This window comes from Bufo gargarizans, chromosome 6 (assembly GCF_014858855.1).
Source record: "Bufo gargarizans isolate SCDJY-AF-19 chromosome 6, ASM1485885v1, whole genome shotgun sequence".
Classification (NCBI taxonomy): domain Eukaryota; kingdom Metazoa; phylum Chordata; class Amphibia; order Anura; family Bufonidae; genus Bufo; species Bufo gargarizans.
This window is the reverse complement of record NC_058085.1, coordinates 328,114,118-328,133,804: the sequence shown is the minus strand read 5'-3', so window position 1 is coordinate 328,133,804 and position 19,687 is coordinate 328,114,118. Positions and strand designations below refer to the sequence as shown.

At 47.1% G+C, this 19,687-nt stretch overlaps 1 protein-coding gene across 1 annotated transcript in view; it reads right to left on the bottom strand.

Moving 5' to 3' along the window:
- Window positions 1-19,687, bottom strand: part of LZTS2 (leucine zipper tumor suppressor 2) — a 162,481-nt gene that overhangs the window by 76,229 nt on the left and 66,565 nt on the right. The gene's annotated exons all lie outside the window — the stretch shown is intronic.

Sequence of the window (19,687 nt, the reverse complement as noted above, 5' to 3'; positions counted from 1 at the left end):
GCGAGTCGGCGCTCAGGTGTGTTGGACATGGGTCACGTGACGCTGGACACGTCGCGTAAACCGTCAAGTAGGCCTATTTAAACAGGTAACCTGTTGGCCACAGGTTGGCTGTGATTGGTTTTGTTACCTCACTAGCGGTTTCTGCACCTGTGACTACCTTTTGTTTGACCCCGGCTTGTATTTAACTTTGACCTTGTGTTACCCCTTGTACTGATGCGACCTCTCGGCTCCTGACCTCGGCTTGTATTGACTTCAATCTTGAATTAACCCTTTAGTGCCCATGCTACCTCCTGGGTCTTGACCTTGGCTTTCATTAGTTCAGCTGTGGTTAACCAGCCTGGGAAGCTTGTGCTTCTGTGTTTTCTGTTTTTGTCATTTGTTTTCTCCCCTTGTTGTTTCCTTCCTTTAAGCCCCTGCACGTACGTAAGCTAGGGACTGCCGCCCAGTTGTACCCCATCGGTTAGGACGGACCGTGCAAGTAGGTAGGGATAGGGGAGTGGGTTTAGAGCTACACTTATCCCTACCTTTTTGTAACAGCCTAGCTGTGTCAGTTTGCACAATTTTTTAGACTGATTCTAGGTGCATCAGAAAATCTGGACCAATGTGTAACAATAGATCCCCATGCACAACTGGTAGACCTATATGTGTTGTCTCTGCCACAATCATGTCAACAGGCCACAACGAGGCAGCTTTCTCTGCCCATCTACCAGCTGGAAGTCTCAGCAGTGAAGTTGTGATACTTTTTTATACCTTTTTGTTATCGTTTTATTTGGAGCACCAATTCTATGGTCATTTTTCATGTGCTGCATAATGGACTGAAAAGTAAAGCTTTACGATTTCTGTGAGGTTATATTGTTGAAAGAACAAATATTACCCGCACTGAAATACAATACAATATACGTGAATAGAGTTGAGCGAACACCTGGATGTTCGGGTTCGAGAAGTTCGGCCGAACATCCCGGAAATGTTCGGGTTCGGGATCCGAACCCGATCCGAACTTCGTCCCGAACCCGAACCCCATTGAAGTCAATGGGGACCCGAACTTTTCGGCACTAAAAAGGCTGTAAAACAGCCCAGGAAAGAGCTAGAGGGCTGCAAAAGGCAGCAACATGTAGGTAAATCCCCTGCAAACAAATGTGGATAGGGAAATGAATTAAAATAAAAATTAAATAAATAAAAATTAACCAAAATCAATTGGAGAGAGGTTCCATAGCAGAGAATCTGGCTTCCCGTCACCCACCACTGGAACAGTCCATTCTCAGATATTTAGGCCCCGGCACCCAGGCAGAGGAGAGAGGTCCCGTAACAGAGAATCTGTCTTCATGTCAGCAGAGAATTAGTCTGCATGTCATAGCAGAGAATGAGGCTTCACGTCAGCCACCACTGCAACAGTCCATTGGCATATATTTAGGCCCAGCACCCAGGCAGAGGAGGGAGGTCCCGTAACAGAGAATCTGTCTTCATGTCAGCAGAGAATTAGTCTGCATGTCATAGCAGAGAATGAGGCTTCACGTCAGCCACCACTGCAACAGTCCATTGGCATATATTTAGGCCCAGCACACACACAGGCAGAGGAGAGAGGTCCCGTAACAGAGAATCTGGCTTCATGTCAGCAGAGAATCAGTCTGCATGTCATAGCAGAGAATGAGGCTTCACGTCAGCCACCACTGCAACAGTCCATTGGCATATATTTAGGCCCAGCACACACACAGGCAGAGGAGAGAGGTCCCGTAACAGAGAATCTGGCTTCATGTCAGCAGAGAATCAGTCTGCATGTCATAGCAGAGAATGAGGCTTCACGTCAGCCACCACTGCAACAGTCCATTGGCATATATTTAGGCCCAGCACCCAGGCAGAGGAGGGAGGTCCCGTAACAGAGAATCTGTCTTCATGTCAGCAGAGAATTAGTCTGCATGTCATAGCAGAGAATGAGGCTTCACGTCAGCCACCACTGCAACAGTCCATTGGCATATATTTAGGCCCAGCACACACACAGGCAGAGGAGAGAGGTCCCGTAACAGAGAATCTGGCTTCATGTCAGCAGAGAATCAGTCTGCATGTCATAGCAGAGAATGAGGCTTCACGTCAGCCACCACTGCAACAGTCCATTGGCATATATTTAGGCCCAGCACACACACAGGCAGAGGAGAGAGGTCCCGTAACAGAGAATCTGGCTTCATGTCAGCAGAGAATCAGTCTGCATGTCATAGCAGAGAATGAGGCTTCACGTCAGCCACCACTGCAACAGTCCATTGGCATATATTTAGGCCCAGCACCCAGGCAGAGGAGGGAGGTCCCGTAACAGAGAATCTGTCTTCATGTCAGCAGAGAATTAGTCTGCATGTCATAGCAGAGAATGAGGCTTCACGTCAGCCACCACTGCAACAGTCCATTGGCATATATTTAGGCCCAGCACCCAGGCAGAGGAGGGAGGTCCCGTAACAGAGAATCTGTCTTCATGTCAGCAGAGAATTAGTCTGCATGTCATAGCAGAGAATGAGGCTTCACGTCAGCCACCACTGGAACAGTCCATTCTCAGATATTTAGGCCCCGGCACCCAGGCAGAGGAGAGAGGTCCCGTAACAGAGAATCTGTCTTCATGTCAGCAGAGAATTAGTCTGCATGTCATAGCAGAGAATGAGGCTTCACGTCAGCCACCACTGCAACAGTCCATTGGCATATATTTAGGCCCAGCACCCAGGCAGAGGAGAGAGGTCCCGTAACAGACAATCTGGCTTCATGTCAGCAGAGAATCAGTCTGCATGTCATAGCAGAGAATCAGGCTTCACGTCACCCACCACTGCAACAGTCCATTGTCATAAATTTAGGCCCAGCACTAGTGTTGAGCGGCATGTCCCATATTCGAATTCGCGAAATTTTGTGAATATTCGAAAGAATATTCGTAAAATATTCGCGATTATTCAAATTCGTTATTATTTCGCATATGCGATAATTCGAATTATCGCATAATACATATGCTATGCAAAATTCACATGTGCGCTAATGAAATCGCCTTACGAAGATTCGCAACTCAATTCAATCACTAATGTATGAATGCAATGCCCTTTGCCTCTGTTCTGGGACAAGTGTAGATATTCGCATGTGCGCTAATAAAATCGCCTTACGAAGATTCGCACCTCAATCACTTTCTAGGGAATGTGAGACTTTTGGGAATCAATCGAGATACAGTGGGGGGTGATGACAGTAGTTGACAGAGTACAGATCAATGTAATCTGTAAGGTGGAAAGTAAAATAAAAAATACGAATATTCGTAAATCGAATTTTACGAAGTTCTACGTATTCGCGAATATGGTGCTATACTATATGAATGCACAGGCCTTTGCCTCTCTGTTCTGGGGACAAGTGTAGATATTTGCATTTGCGTTAATAAAATCGCCTTACGAAGATTCGCAGCTCAATTCAATCACTAATGTATGAATGCAAAGCCCTTTGCCTCTGTTCTGGGACAAGTGTAGATATTCGCATGTGCGCTAATAAAATCGCCTTACGAAGATTCGCAACTCAATTCACTAATGTATGAATGCAAAGCCCTTTGCCTCTGTTCTGGGACGTGCCGATATTCGCATGTGCGCTAATAAAATCGCCTTACGAAGATTCGCGCCTCAATCACTTTCTAGGCAATGTGAGTAAGATCTGAGCTGTTGGACCTTTGGGAAACAATCAATTATATGTGTACTGTAATTTTGTGGGGGGGGGGGGGGAAACAAAAAACGAATATTCGTTTTTACGAATATATAGCACTATATTCGAAATATTCGCGAAATCGCGAAGTTGCGATATTCGCGAAAAAAATTTGCTTTTCGAATATTCGCGCTCAACACTACCCAGCACCCAGGCAGAGGAGAGAGGTCCCGTAACAGAGAATCTGGCTTCATGTCAGCAGAGAATCAGTCTTCATATCATAGCAGAGAATCAGGCTTCACGTCACCCACCACTGTAAGAGTCAATTTTCATAAATTTAGGCCCAGAACCCAGGCAGAGGAGAAAGGTCCCGTAACAGACAATCTGGCTTCATGTCAGCAGAGAATCAGTCTTCATATCATAGCAGAGAATCAGGCTTCACGTCACCCACCACTGCAACAGTCAATTGTCATAAATTTAGGCCCAGCACCCAGGCAGAGGAGAGAGCTCCCGTAACAGAGGATCTGGCTTCATGTCAGCAGAGAATCAGTCTGCATGTCATAGCAGAGAATGAGGCTTCACGTCACCCACCACTGCAACAGTCCATTGGCATATATTTAGGCCTAGCACACAGGCAGAGCAGAGAGGTCCCGTAACAGACAATCTGGCTTCATGTCAGCAGAGAATCAGTCTGCATGTCATAGCAGAGAATGAGGCTTCACGTCACCCACCACTGCAACAGTCCATTGGCATATATTTAGGCCTAGCACACAGGCAGAGCAGAGAGGTCCCGTAACAGACAATCTGGCTTCATGTCAGCAGAGAATCAGTCTGCATGTCATAGCAGAGAATGAGGCTTCACGTCACCCACCACTGCAACAGTCCATTGGCATATATTTAGGCCTAGCACACAGGCAGAGCAGAGAGGTCCCGTAACAGAGGATCTGGCTTCATGTCAGCAGAGAATCAGTCTGCATGTCATAGCAGAGAATGAGGCTTCACGTCACCCACCACTGCAACAGTCCATTGGCATATATTTAGGCCTAGCACACAGGCAGAGCAGAGAGGTCCCGTAACAGACAATCTGGCTTCATGTCAGCAGAGAATCAGTCTGCATGTCATAGCAGAGAATGAGGCTTCACGTCACCCACCACTGCAACAGTCCATTGGCATATATTTAGGCCTAGCACATAGGGTTGTTGCGGGTATCGAAATTTCGATACCCAATCGATACTTTTGTCCCGGTATCGATACGATACCGGGATTTCCGTTTTTTCGATACTGGGCTGCGCTTCTGCGCAGTCTAGTATCTCTGAACATGAGCGCGCTGCTATCGGCGCGCTCATGTTCTCTCTCAGCAGCACGGGGAGAAGGAAGCTGTCCTCCCTCCCCCTGTGCTGCTGCTGCCGCTGCCACCAATGAGAAGCGAGGGGCGGAGGAGGGGCGGCAATGAGAAGCGAGGGGCGGAGGAGGGGCAGCGCCGGCAATGAGAAGCGAGGGGCGGAGGAGGGGCAGCGCCGGCAATGAGAAGCGAGGGGCGGAGGAGGGGCGGCGCCGGCAATGAGAAGAGAGGGGCGGAGGAGGGGCAGCGCCGGCAATGAGAAGCGAGGGGCGGAGGAGGGGCAGCGCCGGCAATGAGAAGCGAGGGGCGGAGGAGGGGCAGCGCCGGCAATGAGAAGCGAGGGGCGGAGGAGGGGCAGCGCCGGCAATGAGAAGAGAGGGGCGGAGGAGGGGCGGGCGCACTGCGCCACCAATGATAGGATTATTTCAACACAGAGCTGCGCCCAGCGATGCCCCAGCACTCACCATTAGTCCTGGGCGCCGCTCCGTTCGCCTGCAGTGCCCCATTACTGTCTCCTCTCCTGCTCCACATGCTGCTGATTACTATCGGAGCGATGGGAGGAGACATCAGCTTCACTAGTAGGCGTTCCTTCTCCCTGCGCTGCGATTGGACAGCGCTACAGCCAGAGAGAAGGAACGCCCACTAGTGAATCTGATGTCTCCTCCCATCGCTCCGATAGTAATCAGCAGCATGTGGAGCAGGACAGGAGACAGTAATGGAGCACTGCAGGCGAACGGAGCGGCGCCCAGGACTAATGGTGAGTGCTGGGACATTGCTGGGCGCCGCTCTGTGTGGCCTGATAGTGAAAGTCTGGACTCATATACAGTAGTCAGTCTTTAACACATACAGGAGGCGGGTGCCGGCAGCAGAATCGCATTGCCGGCACCCTGCCCCTGACAGGGAGCTGCGATCAGCGGCAGTTAACTGCCGCTGATCTGCCAGTACCCGCCTCCTGTATAAAGAGGTAGTTATCATTGCCCCCCCCCCCCCCCCCCCCTCAACCCACCCATCCCATTAAAATCATTGGTGGCACAGTGTGCCGGCCCCTCTCAACCCCCCAGTATTAAAATCATTGGTGGCAGTGGCCACAGGGACCTCTTCTCCCCCCCCCCCCCCCCTCATTGGTGGTGCAGTGGCAGCTTCTGATCGGAGCCCCAGCTGTGTAAGCCTGGGGCTCCGATCGGTTACCATGGCAGCCAGGACGCTACAGAAGCCCTGGTTGCCATGGTAACATCCCTGATGCTGTGTGCACAGAGCAGCAGGGACAGTGTGGAGTCCTATTCACCCTAATAGAGATCTATCAGGCTGAATAGGAAAAGGGATGAAAGATCCCAGGTTCTAGCCCCTAAGGGGAAAATAGTCATTAAATAAAAAGTGTAAAAAAAACAAACAAAAAACACTAAAATATGAAGTATAAATCACCCCCTTTTCCCAATTTCACATATAAAATATTTAAATAATAAACATATTACATCGCCACGTCAGAAAAGTCCAAACTATTAAAATATATAAAAAAAAATCTAGGTGGTGAATGCCGGAACAGAAAAAATAAAATAAAAACTGCGCGATTCGCCATTTTTAAAAATGAGGAATGCACGTGGCTTTTTTTGTTTATTTTTTTCGCGTGGTATCGAATGGTATCGAGTATCGCAATACTTTTTCATGGTATCGAAACCGAATCAAAAAATTGGTATCGCAACAACTCTACTAGCACACAGGCAGAGCAGAGAGGTCCCGTAACAGACAATCTGGCTTCATGACAGCAGAGAATCAGTCTGCATGTCATAGCAGAGAATGAGGCTTCACGTCAGCCACCACTGCAACAGTCCATTGGCATATATTTAGGCCTAGCACACAGGCAGAGCAGAGAGGTCCCGTAACAGACAATCTGGCTTCATGACAGCAGAGAATCAGTCTGCATGTCATAGCAGAGAATCAGGCTTCACGTCAGCCACCACTGCAACAGTCCATTGTCATAAATTTAGGCCCAGCACCCAGGCAGAGGAGAGAGGTCCCGTAACAGAGAATCTGGCTTCATGTCAGCAGAGAATCAGTCTTCATATCATAGCAGAGAATCAGGCTTCACGTCACCCACCACTGTAAGAGTCAATTTTCATAAATTTAGGCCCAGCACCCAGGCAGAGGAGAGAGGTCCCGTAACAGACAATCTGGCTTCATGTCAGCAGAGAATCAGTCTTCATATCATAGCAGAGAATCAGGCTTCACGTCACCCACCACTGCAACAGTCAATTTTCATAAATTTAGGCCCAGAACCCAGGCAGAGGAGAAAGGTCCCGTAACAGACAATCTGGCTTCATGTCAGCAGAGAATCAGTCTTCATATCATAGCAGAGAATCAGGCTTCACGTCACCCACCACTGCAACAGTCAATTGTCATAAATTTAGGCCCAGCACCCAGGCAGAGGAGAGAGCTCCCGTAACAGAGGATCTGGCTTCATGTCAGCAGAGAATCAGTCTGCATGTCATAGCAGAGAATGAGGCTTCACGTCACCCACCACTGCAACAGTCCATTGGCATATATTTAGGCCTAGCACACAGGCAGAGGAGAGGTTCATTCAACTTTGGGTAGCCTCGCAATATAATGGTAAAATGAAAATAAAAATAGGATTGAATGAGGAAGTGCCCTGGAGTCCAATAATATATGGTTATGGGGAGGTAGTTAATGTCTAATCTGGACAAGGGACGGACAGGTCCTGTGGGATCCATGCCTGGTTCATTTTTATGAACGTCAGCTTGTCCACATTGGCTGTAGACAGGCGGCTGCGTTTGTCTGTAATGACGCCCCCTGCCGTGCTGAATACACGTTCAGACAAAACGCTGGCTGCCGGGCAGGCCAGCACCTCCAAGGCATAAAAGGCTAGCTCTGGCCACGTGGACAATTTAGAGACCCAGAAGTTGAATGGGGCCGAACCATCAGTCAGTACGTGGAGGGGTGTGCACACGTACTGTTCCACCATGTTAGTGAAATGTTGCCTCCTGCTAACACGTTGCGTATCAGGTGGTGGTGCAGTTAGCTGTGGCGTGTTGACAAAAGTTTTCCACATCTCTGCCATGCTAACCCTGCCCTCAGAGGAGCTGGCCGTGACACAGCTGCCTTGGCGACCTCTTGCTCCTCCTCTGCCTTGGCCTTGGGCTTCCACTTGTTCCCCTGTGACATTTGGGAATGCTCTCAGTAGCGTGTCTACCAACGTGCGCTTGTACTCGCGCATCTTCCTATCACGCTCCAGTGCAGGAAGTAAGGTGGGCACATTGTCTTTGTAGCGTGGATCCAGCAGGGTGGCAACCCAGTAGTCCGCACAGGTTAAAATGTGGGCAACTCTGCTGTCGTTGCGCAGGCACTGCAGCATGTAGTCGCTCATGTGTGCCAGGCTGCCCAGGGATAAGGACAAGCTGTCCTCTGTGGGAGGCGTATCGTCATCGTCCTGCCTTTCCCCCCAGCCACGCACCAGTGATGGACCCGAGCTGCGTTGGGTGCCACCCCGCTGTGACCATGCTTCATCCTCATCCTCCTCCACCTCCTCCTCATCCTCGTCCTCCTCGTCCTCCAGTAGTGGGCCCTGGCTGGCCACATTTGTACCTGGCCTCTGCTGTTGCCAAAAACCTCCCTCTGAGTCACTTCGAAGAGACTGGCCTGAAAGTGCTAAAAATGACCCCTCTTCCTCCTCCTCCTCCTCCTCCTCCTGGGCCACCTCCTCTTCCATCATCGCCCTAAGTGTTTTCTCAAGGAGACATAGAAGTGGTATTGTAACGCTGATAACGGTGTCATCGCCACTGGCCATGTTGGTGGAGTACTCGAAACAGCGCAACAGGGCACACAGGTCTCGCATGGAGGCCCAGTCATTGGTGGTGAAGTGGTGCTGTTCTGTAGTGCGACTGACCCGTGCGTGCTGCAGCTGAAACTCCACTATGGCCTGCTGCTGCTCGCACAGTCTGTCCAGCATGTGCAAGGTGGAGTTCCACCTGGTGGGCACGTCGCATATGAGGCGGTGAGCGGGAAGGCCGAAGTTACGCTGTAGCGCAGACAGGCGAGCAGCAGCAGGATGTGAACGCCGGAAGCGCGAACAGACGGCCCGCACTTTATGCAGCAGCTCTGACATGTCGGGGTAGTTGTGAATGAACTTCTGCACCACCAAATTCAGCACATGCGCCAAGCAAGGGATGTGCGTCAAATTGGCTAGTCCCAGAGCTGCAACGAGATTTCGCCCATTATCACACACCACCAGGCCGGGCTTGAGGCTCACCGGCAGCAACCACTCGTCGGTCTGTTGTTCTATACCCCGCCACAACTCCTGTGCGGTGTGGGGCCTGTCCCCCAAACATATGAGTTTCAGAATGGCCTGCTGACGTTTACCCCGGGCTGTGCTGAAGTTGGTGGTGAAGGTGTGTGGCTGACTGGATGAGCAGGTGGAAGAAGAGGAGGAGGAAGCCGAGAAGGAGGAGGTGGCAACAGGAGGCAAAGAATGTTGCCCTGCGATCCTTGGCGGCGGAAGGACGTGCGCCAAACAGCTCTCCGCCTGGGGCCCAGCTGCCACTACATTTACCCAGTGTGCAGTTAGGGAGATATAGCGTCCCTGGCCGTGCTTACTGGTCCACGTATCTGTGGTTAGGTGGACCTTGCTACAGATGGCGTTGCGCAGTGCACACTTGATTTTATCGGATACTTGGTTGTGCAGGGAAGGCACGGCTCTCTTGGAGAAGTAGTGCCGGCTGGGAACAACATACTGTGGGACAGCAAGCGACATGAGCTGTTTGAAGCTGTCTGTGTCCACCAGCCTAAATGACAGCATTTCATAGGCCAGTAGTTTAGAAATGCTGGCATTCAGGGCCAGGGATCGAGGGTGGCTAGGTGGGAATTTACGCTTTCTATCAAATGTTTGTGAGATGGAGAGCTGAACGCTGGCGTGTGACATGGTTGAGACGCTTGGTGACGGAGGTGGTGGTGGTGGTGTTGGTGGTACATCCCCTGTTTGCTGGGCGGCAGGTGCCAACGTTCCTCCAGAGGCGGAGGAAGAGGCCGAGGCGGCAGCAGCAGAATAGGCCGAGGCGGCAGCAGCAGAAGAGGTAGCAGGGGGAGCCTGAGTGACTTCCTTGGTTTTAAGGTGTTTACTCCACTGCAGTTCATGCTTTGCATGCAGGTGCCTGGTCATGCAGGTTGTGCTCAGGTTCAGAACGTTAATGCCTCGCTTCAGGCTCTGATGGCACAGCGTGCAAACCACTCGGGTCTTGTCGTCAGCACATTGTTTGAAGAAGTGCCATGCCAGGGAACTCCTTGAAGCTGCCTTTGGGGTGCTCGGTCCCAGATGGCGGCGGTCAGTAGCAGGCGGAGTCTCTTGGCGGCGGGTGTTCTGCTTTTGCCCACTGCTCCCTCTTTTGCTACGCTGTTGGCTCGGTCTCACCACTGCCTCTTCCTCCGAACTGTGAAAGTCAGTGGCACGACCTTCATTCCATGTGGGGTCTAGGACCTCATCGTCCCCTGCATCGTCTTCCACCCAGTCTTGATCCCTGACCTCCTGTTCAGTCTGCACACTGCAGAAAGACGCAGCAGTTGGCACCTGTGTTTCGTCATCATCAGAGACATGCTGAGGTGGTATTCCCATGTCCTCATCATCAGGAAACATAAGTGGTTGTGCGTCAGTGCATTCTATGTCTTTCACCGCTGGGGAAGGGCTAGGTGGATGCCCTTGGGAAACCCTGCCAGCGGAGTCTTCAAACAGCATAAGAGACTGCTGCATAACTTGAGGCTGAGACAGTTTCCCTGGTATGCATGGGGGTGATGTGACAGACTGATGGGGTTGGTTTTCAGGCGCCATCTGTGCGCTTTCTGCAGAAGACTGGGTGGGAGATAATGTGAACGTGCTGGATCCACTGTCGGCCACCCAATTGACTAATGCCTGTACCTGCTCAGGCCTTACCATCCTTAGAACGGCATTGGGCCCCACCATATATCGCTGTAAATTCTGGCGGCTACTGGGACCTGAGGTAGTTGGTACACTAGGACGTGTGGATGTGGCAGAACGGCCACGTCCTCTCCCAGCACCAGAGGGTCCACTAACACCACCACGACCATGTCCACGTCCGCGTCCCTTACTAGATGTTTTTCTCATTGTTATGGTTCACCACAACAACAAATATATTATTTGGCCCAATGTATTGTATTCAAATTCAGCGGGATATAAATTTGAGGCCTAGTATTTAGGCGCTGGGTGACCGGTATGGATTTAGTGACAGAATTAGACTTGGAAATGCACAGAAGCGTGTGTGTGTGAAGTTATTCTGAATGACCCAATGTGCACCTTGAATATTATATACCCTTTTAGGGATAGATTTCAAATAGCTCTGATATAGCAGAAACCACTAAATTATGAAATTGCTAAATTGGGAATTGTACTTCAACCCAGAACAAAAAATGTGCTTTGACGGACACTAAATATCTTGCCCAGCAACAACAGTACAACGGTGGGTAACGAGAGATTTAGAGGGAATTAAATTTGAGGCCTAGTATTTAGGCGCTGGGTCACCGGTATGGATTTAGTGACAGAATTAGACTTGGAAATACACAGTAGCGGGTGTGTGTGAAGTTATTCTGAATGACCCTATGTGCACCTTCAATATTATATACCCTTTTAGGGATAGATTTCAAATAGCTCTGATATAGCAGAAACCACTAAATTATGAAATTGCTAAATTGGGAATTGTACTTCAACCCAGAACAAAAAATGTGCTTTGACGGACACTAAATATCTTGCCCAGCAACAACAGTACAGCGGTGGGTAACGAGAGATTTAGAGGGAATTAAATTTGAGGCCTAGTATTTAGGCGCTGGGTCACCGGTATGGATTTAGTGACAGAATTAGACTTGGAAATACACAGTAGCGGGTGTGTGTGAAGTTACTCTGAATGACCCTATGTGCACCTTCAATATTATATACCCTTTTTGGGATAGATTTCAAAGAGCTCTGATATAGCAGGAACCACTAAATTATGAAATTGCTAAATTGGGAATTGTATTTCAACCCAGAACAAGAAATGTGCTTGAACGGACACTAAATAACTCGCCCAGCTACAGCACTAGGGACAGATTTAGCTGGATATAAATTTGAGGCCTAGTATTTAGGCGCTGGGTGACAGGTATGGGTTTAGTGACAGAATTAGACTTGGAAATACACAGTAGCGGGTGTGTGTGAAGTTATTCTGAATGACCCTATGTGCACCTTCAATATTATATACCCTTTTAGGGATAGATTTCAAATAGCTCTGATATAGCAGAAACCACTAAATTATGAAATTGCTAAATTGGGAATTGTACTTCAACCCAGAACAAAAAATGTGCTTTGACGGACACTAAATATCTTGCCCAGCAACAACAGTACAGCGGTGGGTAACGAGAGATTTAGAGGGAATTAAATTTGAGGCCTAGTATTTAGGCGCTGGGTCACCGGTATGGATTTAGTGACAGAATTAGACTTGGAAATACACAGTAGCGGGTGTGTGTGAAGTTATTCTGAATGACCCTATGTGCACCTTCAATATTATATACCCTTTTTGGGATAGATTTCAAATAGCTCTGATATAGCAGGAACCACTAAATTATGAAATTGCTAAATTGGGAATTGTACTTCAACCCAGAACAAAAAATGTGCTTTGACGGGCACTAAATAACTTTCCCAGCTACAACAGGACAACGGTAACGAGAGATTTAGAGGGATTTAAATTTGAGGCCTAGTATTTAGGCGCTGGGTGACAGGTATGGGTTTAGTGACAGAATTAGACTTGGAAATACACAGTAGCGGGTGTGTGTGAAGTTATTCTGAATGACCCTATGTGCACCTTCAATATTATATACCCTTTTTGGGATAGATTTCAAATAGCTCTGATATAGCAGAAACCACTAAATTATGAAATTGCTAAATTGGGAATTGTACTTCAACCCAGAACAAAAAATGTGCTTTGACGGACACTAAATATCTTGCCCAGCAACAACAGTACACCGGTGGGTAACGAGAGATTTAGAGGGAATTAAATTTGAGGCCTAGTATTTAGGCGCTGGGTCACCGGTATGGATTTAGTGACAGAATTAGACTTGGAAATACACAGTAGCGGGTGTGTGTGAAGTTATTCTGAATGACCCTATGTGCACCTTCAATATTATATACCCTTTTTGGGATAGATTTCAAATAGCTCTGATATAGCAGGAACCACTAAATTATGAAATTGCTAAATTGGGAATTGTACTTCAACCCAGAACAAAAAATGTGCTTTGACGGGCACTAAATAACTTTCCCAGCTACAACAGGACAACGGTAACGAGAGATTTAGAGGGATTTAAATTTGAGGCCTAGTATTTAGGCGCTGGGTGACAGGTATGGGTTTAGTGACAGAATTAGACTTGGAAATACACAGTAGCGGGTGTGTGTGAAGTTATTCTGAATGACCCTATGTGCACCTTCAATATTATATACCCTTTTTGGGATAGATTTCAAATAGCTCTGATATAGCAGAAACCACTAAATTATGAAATTGCTAAATTGGGAATTGTACTTCAACCCAGAACAAAAAATGTGCTTTGACGGACACTAAATATCTTGCCCAGCAACAACAGTACAGCGGTGGGTAACGAGAGATTTAGAGGGAATTAAATTTGAGGCCTAGTATTTAGGCGCTGGGTCACCGGTATGGATTTAGTGACAGAATTAGACTTGGAAATACACAGTAGCGGGTGTGTGTGAAGTTACTCTGAATGACCCTATGTGCACCTTCAATATTATATACCCTTTTTGGGATAGATTTCAAAGAGCTCTGATATAGCAGGAACCACTAAATTATGAAATTGCTAAATTGGGAATTGTATTTCAACCCAGAACAAGAAATGTGCTTGAACGGACACTAAATAACTCGCCCAGCTACAGCACTAGGGACAGATTTAGCTGGATATAAATTTGAGGCCTAGTATTTAGGCGCTGGGTGACCGGTATGGATTTAGTGACAGAATTAGACTGGGATATGGCCAAAAAATGAACAGACTATTGCTGGTTAAATGCACTTGGTGTCACAGCTTCACCCTGATGTAGGCTTTAGCCAAAAAACAACCACACCATTGAGGGTTAAATGCACTTGGTCGCAGCTTGTGCTGGCGCACCACAAGACACAAAATGGCCGCCGATCACCCCAGAAAAATGAGACTGACAAACGGTCTGTGCAGCCTAAAAACAGTGAGCAATTGAGGATCAGCAGCTCAATGATCCACAGCTGCAGATCGATCAGTTAATCAAGTCCTTTGGAGGAGTTAATCTGCCTAATCTCGCCCTACTGTCGCAGCCGCAACCTCTCCCTACGCTAATCAGAGCAGAGTGACGGGCGGCGCTATGTGACTCCAGCTTAAATAGAGGCTGGGTCACATGGTGCTCTGGCCAATCACAGCCATGCCAATAGTAGGCATGGCTGTGATGGCCTCTTGGGGCAAGTAGTATGACGCTTGTTGATTGGCTGCTTTGCAGCCTTTCAAAAAGCGCCAAGAAAGCGTCACAAAAGCGCGAAGAAAGCGACGAACACCGAACCCGAACCCGGACTTTTACGAAAATGTCCGGGTTCGGGTCCGTGTCACGGACACCCCAAAATTCGGTACGAACCCGAACTATACAGTTCGAGTTCGCTCATCCCTATACGTGAACTTCATTTCTCCTTTCTTAAATCAAATTTAAAAAAAAAAGAAAATCAAACAGAGCTCACCGGGTCATGTGGAAAACAAGACTGGAGGTAAGTTAAGACTGTAAATCCTAAGTACAAAGTTAGAGGAAACAGAAGGGATCGGTAAATGGGGATTTATTAATGGAAACCCTGTCAACCGTATTTGCTTTTTCTTCTTGCATGGCTGCCTTCCAATTAGCAATGGATTTAAAGTAGTGTTTAGAAGAAGACACAACGAAGAAGAAAAGCTGCCCAAATGCGGAGGAGCCAGTGGAAAACCAGCAAGCTGCCAGGGACAATAATAAAAGCCGCTCACAGACGGTGAATAAAAGCCTGTCAAGGTCTCAGAAGGCCTTAGTTACAAAATAAGATCCTAAAACCTGTCAGTGCTGGAAAAAAAAGGTTTTTATTTAAGATAATTTTATAATTCCACAGTTGCTGGCACCGATGGTCAGATCCTTGGATGCAGCTGTAAACAAGCAGAGAAAGATCTTGACTTTCAGAAGAAAGTCCATATTGTTCTTCAGACTCGGTGAAGTCCATCCATTTCCTTGCAGTCACCGAGGCAACACTCTGCTCCCCCTTTCTGTAGCAAACACTGTTCAGAGAGGTCTCCGATCAGGAAAGCTTTCTCCCAGAACCATGTTCTTTGTTAGGTTAAGTCAAGCAAGTAGGCCCTAGGCTCCCAGTGCTCGGCCCCAGCTATTCAGCCCATAATGCGACAACTTCGGGCAGAATGAGACACCTGGCCCTACGACCTCAACGTCACTCATCCTTTTCAGATCTGGCCTTCATATGAGATGCACTAGGCTTATTATCCACTGCTCTTTCCTAAAACACTTAACCACAATGCCGAGGAACTTGGCCAATACCCAGTGCTTGAGTGGATGAAGAGACTTTTTCAATAGGCCTCTTCAATTAGAAAGTTAACAGGATTAGAATGAGAAATAACTAAATTATCACTAAATATCACAGTAATGTGGTCAGTTACCATAATAATTAAGGACCAGTCTTTATATAGGATTGTTGCTATTGTAATAAGATGTTTGTTTTTTTTACTTGATGGGGACATTATCGAGGCAATTATCAGGAACAAATGTAGAAACGTGTAAATGTGCCTTCGATCATCCAACAAATACAAATGAGAAAACATTAATTTGTCAGGGGATGTAATCATTTATGCAGCACCTAAAACCATCCTTTATCGGCAGCTCATTGCGCTGTGTAACTGGGGATTTGCTGCCCACAAGCAATGAAACTATATGGGAATCAATGATCGTATTAACAATCATTCCTCCTTTTAAAGGTGGATTGATTGCTAAATGTAAAAGCAGCTGAATAAGCTGGAAGTGCCCGGAAACAAACACCTCAGTTACGATCATTGCTCTGTGTCTCGGCCATGTAATTAGGATCTTGCCCATTCCCACAGTTTTGACTGCATTTAAATTCTTTATAGCAATGCCCACATAGTACTTTGGTACTCCAGGTTACCTCGTAACCACTTTGTTTCCTGTATGGGTGACCACCACCTTATGCACTACAGCGTCAGAGTAAGTTCAGTCTGTTATAGTAATACATGAACTAGGCCAGGGATGGCCAACCTGCGGCTCTCCAGCTGTTGTAAAACTACAACTCCCACCATGCCCTGCTGTAGGCTGATAGCTGTAGTTAGTCTGGGCATGCTGGGAGTTGTAGTTTTGCAACAGCTGGAGAGCCCCAGGTTGGCCATCCCTGAACTAGGCTAAAAAGGCTAGATTCAGGTGCTGGCTTCTCCCTTGGCTCCCTCGATGTAAACATCCGGTTTGACATTGCTGCAGCCAATCACTGGCCGCAGTGGTGACCGGATCCCCTTACAGCCTGAAAAATGGTCACATGACCCAAGGGGATCTGGTCTCTGCCGCGGCCAGTGATTGGCTGCAGCGATGTCAAACTAGATGTTTACAGTAGGGATCCCATCAGAGCATTGCAGGAAGGGAAGGAGAAGGGAGCCAGCGCAAGGAAGCAGGCAAGTAATTTTCCCTTTACCGGTCCGGCCAAGTAAGGGGGTCAGCTGGTGACCGACTCGTGCAGCTTTATCTGCTCCCCTATTTTTCCAAGATGGTCGGAGCATTGTACAAACAAGCACTTTTACCTTTTGTGTCACCCCTATCTCCTCATAGATTGTTAGCTCTTGCGAGCAGGGTCTTCATTCCTCTTGTTCTAATTATTGACTTGTCTATAGCTATGTTCTTTATGACTGTTTGTACATAAACCCCTGAAATGTAAAGCGCGGCGGAATATGTTGGCGCTATAGAAATAAAGATTAGGTCGAAATGTGAACGCATGTGATAATATGGCCGTGTTGACCGACGTCAGCTCCACTGAATGACAAGTATGAAGAATCCAGATGAGGTTCATATCCAGGCCAAATCCTTGTAATTTAGCAGGAAAAGTAGGTGAAAAGATGATTTTTTTTTTTTGCAGGGGGCTCGGCAGAACATGATGACACAAACTGCAGCATAATACAGGTCAGATGATGTAATGCACTGCCCACAGTGAAGAACTATTTCGGACACAAGCCCGATTTGATTTAACAAACGTTACATCATTTTTAATGATCTATCAAAACAAACCAGATTAATTCTGAGCATGAAGTAGAAAGTTGCAACGATCCAACCTGAAAGAATATCATTTATTCATGAAAACATCCCCTGCTTCCTCTGCTGGTTACCGTCCAACCACAATAAAACCAAATTTATCATGCAGTAAAGAGTTTAACGCCAGACACGGGGCCCATCCGGCTCATTAGGACGTGTATACAGACGGCAGTAGAAATTCATTCCAACTGACGGATTTATAAATAGAACCTTTCGACGCGTTTCAGCCCCATAACATCTGTATGTTTCTGCCTGTCCGGGGAGAGCAGAGCGTCACTCTCTATGTTCTGGGAAGTGACCCCCATTGCGGTTCTACAAGGACTATTGTTTCTCACGTGGCGATATGGGCATGAAGTGATTTATGAGTTCTGATACTGTTTTGCTGACGGGTTACATGATCTAATTTTATAAGCTAAAAAAAAAAAAAAAACTTTGCCTGCGCTGCTAAGACTGGAGGAGCTTTCAGCGCTGAGCCCGTGTTTATGTCGAGAGCAGGAAGAAACATAATCTCTCTCTGTAGAGAACATAACCTGGGGCGCTGCTGGTCAAGAGAGATTTATGCTAACAATACAGCCATTCCCACAGATTTCGTCAAGTCCAGAGGATTCTGCGCGTTAATGTGATGGCATTTAAATAGAACAGTCAGGAAATGATGTTTGGCAAAGTGATACTAATGTCTCAAGGCTTAGAGGAATGTTATAGGTACTGTTATACTGAAAAGGGGGGTCATACACATGATCCAAGTCAAACAAAAATGCCAATTTTGGTGGAACCAACAGGTTATTTAATGGGTATTGGGAAGACAAACCGCCAACAAAGGTGTCCGGTAGCAGCCAATTCTTCTTTCCAAATGAACTATGCAACTGTGAAAGGGGGGGGGGGGGGGGGGATGGTGATAAGGAGAAACACCCACATATATCTTTGTTGTAAGATCACCTTAACCCTTAGAGGACCCTGCGATTTTCAGTTTTTGTTTTTCTCTCCCTGAGCCATAACTTTTTTTTATTTTTCCGTTCACATAGTCGTATGAGGGCTTGTTTTTTGTTTTTTTTTGTGGGACAAGTTGTACTTTCCAATGGCACTATTTAATATTGCATATGATGTAGTAGGGAGCGGGGAAAAAATTCTAAATGGCGTTAAATTGGGAAGAAATAAAAAGCAATTCCGCCACAGTTTTATAGGATTAGTTTTTACGGTGTTCTCCATGTGGTAAAATTGACCTGTTAATTGTATTCTCCAGGTCAGTAGGATTACAACGATAGGACACTTGTATAGTTTTTCTTGCGTTTTAATACTGAAAAAAATAAAAACTTTATAAAAAAAAACTTTTTTTCTTTTCATCCCCATATTCTGACCCCTATAACTTTTTTGTACAATCTGTACATTTCAGTTATACGATTTTGTGTGTGACAACTTTTTTGAGGAGGTGTACTGACAAAAATGGCAAATTGGACATTTTGATTAATTTTTTTCCATTACGCCATTTGCCGTATGATATAAATATTGTTATATTTTAATAGTACAGGCGGTTTCAGGCGCGGTGATGCCTATGATGTTTTTTTTATTGTTTTTTTTTTTTATTTCAATTTGGGGGAAAACAAGCCATCACAGGTATCTAACAGATTCCATATAACACATTTGACCACAGCATCTGAGGGGTTAAATGTCTGCGATCGGCCTTGAGGCTGATGGCAGACATTCACCCCACCCCAGGCCTCTGCTGTTTGAAACAGCAGAAATCTGGCGGCTATGGAGCCAGCCATTGGAGTGGCGGAGTGGGTACCATCTTTAAAGTGCCGACTTCTGTGTACATGTACGGCAGAAATCGCAAAGGGGTAAATGGAATATTCCAGGATCTTAATATTTACAGCCTATCCTCACAATAGGTATTCAATATCAGATCAGTGGGATTTTGACACCCTGCACCCCCACTGATCAGCTGCCTCAGAGTATTGTTCACTGTATAGTGGATGGAGCTGGTAGCCGAAGAGCTTCTCCTACTAAATGGGAGTGAATGGGAGCAGTACTGCACAATGGACAGTGCGGTGTAGTTCCTGCACCGGAGCTACTCTGAAAGCAGCTGATGGGGGGGGGGGGGGGGGGGGGGAGTTTGGGGATGTCGGACCCGGCTGATCTGATATTGATGGCCTATGCTGGAAAACCCCTATAATTTCACTCTTTAACCTTTAAAGATGAAAATGTACTGTATTTTCTGCTTTATAAGACGCACTTTCCCCCCCCCCAAAAGTAGGGGGAAAATGGCCATGTGTCTTTTAAAGCGAATACTAGTGAGCGCTTCCATTATGCATTAGGTGACGGGAGCAGGGAAGAAGCGCTGTAAGCGCTCCCGATACTTACCCTCC